Genomic DNA, 5926 nt, shown 5'->3' on the forward strand with positions numbered 1-5926 from the left:
TCTGATAGAAAAGCATCGTGGATAAGATTGGACTGGATGCCCGCTGAGATTTCCTCTGGAAAGTGTTTCCCCTGCTTTAACGTATTCCATGCTGCAAGCTGACAGTGTGCGATGTTAACTCAGCTCGTGTTTCTTTCCCTCCTTCGGTAAAATACAGCTTTTGAAAAAAATAGACTAATCTGATGGAAATTATCTCTGACCCATCTAAGTTTCCAGTTATTTCATCCAGAGAACAACTGGAGCAGTCAAATCAACACATAGATAATTGACACCTACAAGTTCTGGAAGAACAGTTCAAGTAAACCCAGTTTTCACTGTGAACATGAATAAAGGATATTAATCAATCGCTCAATTGTAATCTTCCTATAATAACAAGTAAGAAAAACTTAGAGTAGCTTTGCAGGGAATCAATTATAAAATCACCCTCTATTTTCATTGTGTTTTACTTTAAAACACACTCAGAACTTGACTTATTTTATCCCACATGTCCAAAATAGAATCCATGTTGATCTTACTCTAGGGACAAAGGACACATTGAATTTTATTTTTCAACATTCTAAGGAAGTTTCTGGGAATATATCTTAAGGAAGTAGTAAAAAAAAAAAGTGTGTAAGATATTCATGCGGCATTGTTTTTTAACAGCAGAAGTATCCAATTTCATTGTCTAGTAGTTGGGAACCAGTTTGATTAAATAGGGGTATGCCCACTTGATAAAATATCCTTACTGCCGTAAAAATTATGAGCAGTGTAACAGCAGAAGAAAGGCTTATGATGTTTTAAAAGAATATAGAAGTTTGTGCTACAGTTACAGCTATGAAAAAGCAAAGCTTGTGGACAACAGATTAGATTGTAATAGGAAATTACGCGATTGATTTCTTGAATACTAGAAAACAAAGCAGAAGATATTTCTCCCTTTCCATTAATTCGAGGGAGGGAAGTGTGTGGGGAAGGAGAACAGGTAAAATGGGAGTCTGAGATCTGAGGTTCTGAGCAGTCCTTCCAGCCAAAGTACCCTGGCAGCCACTGAGCACAGTCAGCTGAGCACAGCCTGGTTGGCAGCCCGTGCAACACACAGGGTAGAACCCCGTCCCAAAAGAGATGTGCACAGTAGGTGGCGCAGCACAGTCAGGCTCGGGGGAGAGGAAGCAGCTGAGATGCCTGTGATAGGGCATTCCCTCTCCTTCCTCAATAGTTATATATTTTTATTTTAGATAAAAATGTAGTTCTTAAGACACTGATTTTGATAAAGCTATATATTTTTAAATATAGTTACTTTAGATATATTTATTTGAACATTAGATATTTTAGTGCATCTTAGCTTTCAATTTGGGCTACAGTATTATTTTGGTGTTTCCTGCCCAAATATCTCACCAGTGAGGATTTTTGACCCAATCTGAAAGATTTGAAGTATGAATTCTATATTGTAAGTATAATCTGTGAGAGAATTTGAGTAGCTTCTCTGCTGAGAATTAAGGGAAGTAATGACTTCCTCCTATAAAATCAGGTGAGGACAGTTTATACTGGTTCTTCAGTGAATTGAGGATACAATTACTTTCCGCCTTATTTGTCTTTGGAAATTATTCCTTCTGTAGGTGGGGGAAGGTTTCACTAGGATCTTCCAAATTTGTTTATGTTCTTCCCGACTCCTGGTATGTTGAGTTGAGTACAAGATGCCATTGGTTGTTAATTGCACCATTATCTTAGGTGCTTCTTATTGTTAGGTGCTGTCAGTTACAAGGCAAAGAGCCTAAATTCAGGCGTTAAAACGTGCAAAAATGTGTACATTAGAATCAGAAATAAATGGTTATGTGTATGTGTGTGTTTACTGGTATATATTATAGGTGGAGTTATTTTAAAAGTTTGGAAACAGTTATTCTAAATGCCTTAAAGATAAGCCCAAACTTCCTGTTTGCGATGATCCTATCGCAAATGCCCAGATGGCTATTTCAGTTAATCTTGGAGATTCATGGTTTACCTATTTCCCCTTTCCTGTTTGGCCTGAGTAAAGGAAGCTCACATCTAAGTAGGCAAATACGGTGTCAATGTAAATGCTGCCTCTTTTAAACAAGGTACATTGTAGACTATTAGGGGTGTAACAAATGGTAAAGGAAAAAAATATTTTGGCTACTTGGGATTAATTTAAATGGACCATTGGAAGATTCAAGTGCCTCTAAATGACACGATTGTTTTGGGGCTTTGTACTTTCACATCTGATATTATCACATCTTCCAAGGTCAGAATTCAGGGTAATGCTTTTCCTTCGTGCAGGTGGAGGCAAACTTCTTTCTGTAAAAGCCAGATAGTAAATATTTTAGGCTTTGCGGGCCATATGGTCTCTGTCATAGCTATTCACCCCTGCTGTTGTAGTGTGAAAGCAGTTGTAGAAAATACATACACAAGCAAGTGTGTGGCTGTGTTGCCCTGAAGTTTGAGGTTTGTTTGTTTGTTTTTGCGGTACGCGGGCCTCTCACTGTTGTGGCCTCTCCCGTTGCGGGGCACAGGCTCCGGACGCGCAGGCTCAGTGGCCATGGCTCACGGGCCCAGCCGCTCCGCGGCACGTGGGATCCTCCCAGACTGGGGCACAAACCCGCGTCCCCTACATCGGCAGGCAGACTCTCAACCACTGCGCCACCAGGGAAGCCCGCAACGTTTTTCTTTTAAAAAATGTAAAAAACATTCTGAGCCCTCAGGCCATACAAAAATACAGGCAGCGGGCCAGATTTGGCCCATATCGTTCACAGACCCCTGCCTTCGTGGCAATTTAGGCTGAGTTTTCTAGGTGTTTGTAGGACAACTATTTGAACCATCCCAAGGGATTTAGGGCCTGCATAGAGCTTTCCCCTCCTGCAAGTGGGATGGCAAAGGGCAGCACCTAATCTTTTGGTCCTTTTTATAAGGATATTTTTTACCTGAGAAAGTTTCCATTCTCCCATATTTATTATTTCGCCAGTAGTTCTAAATCCAGCTTATATTTAACAAACTATAGTGGAAATCAATAAGAGAATAATTCACTTGCAAAACAGTTGCTAACGTGTTGAAAAACCGCAGCTAAAGCTCTTATGCAAAGATAAGAAACTATCTTTTATACAAAGATCCATTCTATAAAGTCCTGTTTTAGTTTACTGCCAGAAAAAAAGTAACACACACACACCCGTCCTCCTTACTTACCTCTTTCCCTCTCTCTCTCTATACTTATTTGTCAAAATACGTATATATGTATCCATCCGTCCATATATAGAAATAAAAACTTGATAACCCCAAAAATTTCTATTTTGCCTTATTTCTGGGTCATTTTAACATTCATTTGTCTTATTTTGTATCGTGATCAATACAGCAAGCCATCTCACCCTTTCACAAATGTATGGAATAAAATTCAGATTTGTTGAGCCTTAGTGCATGCCATGTACTGTGCTAATAATAAGCGAATTACTTGGGTTTATTCATTTCATTAACCTTGTGAGACAGACTGGTATCGTCCCCATTTACAGATGAGGAAGCTGAGGCTTAAAGAAGTGACTGGCCCAAGGCCTCCGAGTTGGGAAGTTTGTCGGCCCACGCGGTTGACTCCACAGTCCATGCTCTTGGCTACTACCTCAGGGTACCCCAGTCTTCTCAACACGGTGGCAAACAGAAAATGCAGCATTTGTATGGCACACTGTTGTGAATGGACACCGGTTGAGAAGCTCTGCACTTCGCCATGGAAGATAAACTCTGTTTATCAGACTCCTCCACTAGCACATAAGCTGTTTGCTGGCTCAGACCTTACAGGTGTCAGTGGTGTGCTATCCTCAGTGCCTGGTACATAGTACGACCAGCATTTGTTGATGAAATGAATGAACACTATTGAACAAATCATTTGTCTTGCTCTCTCTTTTTTTTTTACTGAGTTGAAGGAAGTAGCTTAGATTTTGTGACCCAGATCAGCTCCGTGCCCATGTCCCCAGTCATCCTGTGGTCATCTCCAGAGAGAGATCACACTGCAGAGCTCACTCCGTTTCTTCCATATCTGCTTCTTTTCTTAGATTCTAGTGAATGGTAGCAATGTCCACGTAATCACCCAAGCCTGTAACTGAGGCGTCATCTTTAAACTTGTTAGAGTTAGGCTTTTAGCCTCTAGCCTTGAACTCTACTTTCTCTTCAGTTTTTTCTCTCCGTTGCTGTCAGATGGATCTAAAACATAAATCTGGTTTTGTCATCCCTGGATTTAAAAGTCTTCAGGGGCTCTGCTGTTTATAACTGTAGCATTTCTCAACTGTGATGTCACTCCACTTTGCTCTGTGGCAGTCATTTGTGACTTGCAGGGTAGTATTTAAAATCTAAGTTTACCAGTGGTTTGCTTTTTTTTAATCCTTTGAATAAATAAGGACAGCTTTAGGATTATCCCTGTAGCAACATCAGTCTCAGCTGTGCAGTCTTGCGTTCTAATATTTTCTTGAGGCCAGAGAAGGGAGTGGAGTGATAACTTCATCCTGCCAAGTTCATCTTAATTGTGAAGCAGCTTTGAGGGACTGTTACTGATGTGTTATCAACAGTCCTGGGTCTCGTGAGCTATTGTGCTCTCATGAATACTGTGTCCCTTGCTTCCTACCCACTGCCCCACAAAGGAGCCAAGAAAAACAAAAGGAAAAAGACGTCTCCATTTATAGTGTTTTTTTTTAAAAAATAAACTTATTTATTTATTTTTGGCTGTGTTGGGTCTTCGTTGCTGTGTGTGGGCTTTCTCTAGTTGCGGTGAGCAGGGGCTACTCTTCGTTGCAGTGCGCAGGCTTCTCACCGTCGTGGCTTCTTGTTGCGGAGTACAGGCTCTAGGCGCGTGGGCTTCAGTAGTTGTGGCACGTGAGCTTCAGTAGTTGTGGCATGTGGGCTCAGTAGTTGTGGCTCGCGGGCTCTAGAGCGCAGGCTCAGTAGTTGTGGAGCACGAGCTTAGTTGCTCCGCGGCATGTGGGATCTTCCCTGGCCAGGGCTCGAATCTGTGTCCGCTGCATTGGCAGGCAGATTCTTAACCACTGCACCACCAGGGAAGCCCTAGAATGTAACTTCTACTCTCCTCCCCATATTCTCTACTGCCTTCATCCACCTAATACATTCACATCAAATTCTTTGGTTACATCACCAGTTAATGTTTACCTTGATAATGTGACTATTGTTTCATGCACAGCTCTGTCATGTACATTCCCTTTCTTGTACAATTTTTGTTTTCCTCGAGCAAACATTTGCCTTGTTTTTTCAGCTGCCAAGTTTTTAACCTTTTACCTCACCCCGATCTCCCAGATCTTTCAATTACCTATTAATGTTTTCCAGATGTTTGACTCTGTGAGATAACTGGTCAGTCTTCGTTCTTTGCTGGGGCTTCTCCTCCTGCTCCAAGGTGGATGAGGTGCCGCACAGCTGTCATCCTGGGCCTTGATTTCATTTTAACTTACCTCACCCTCATTAGGATGCAGGGCCAGCGGACAGACTTCTGGTGCAATCTACCTTGTGCCTTGTACTGCCCTCCCCCCACCAGTCCTGGACCCCAGAATCTCTGGATGGCTCTTTGAGAATCTAATGAGAGCTCTGAACATTCTCCCCTGGAAAATAAATGCACACATAAAATTTGGCACATAATTTTGTGAATGTCTAAAGACATTTTTGTAACTTATATGTAATGTAGTCCTAGCAAACTGTACAATTCCAAATGAGCCTTTAGTGCCTTAACTCTGATATTACAGTAAAACTCTAACCATAGTATCCAAACATTTCTTATTTTTCCCAATAAGTAGTTCTTTCCTCTTGAGCGTTTTATTATTTCCTACTATTTGATGGAATTAGTTTTCCAAATTTTAATGACTTGCAGTTTTATGGCCAGTTGGAATCCCTTCTATTCCAGGGTATTACATTTTGCAACCTTTGATGTTAATTTATTTCTCCCTCCAACTGTTCTGTA

Source organism: Hyperoodon ampullatus (genome assembly GCF_949752795.1).
Source record: "Hyperoodon ampullatus genome assembly, chromosome: 17".
Lineage (NCBI taxonomy): Eukaryota > Metazoa > Chordata > Mammalia > Artiodactyla > Ziphiidae > Hyperoodon > Hyperoodon ampullatus.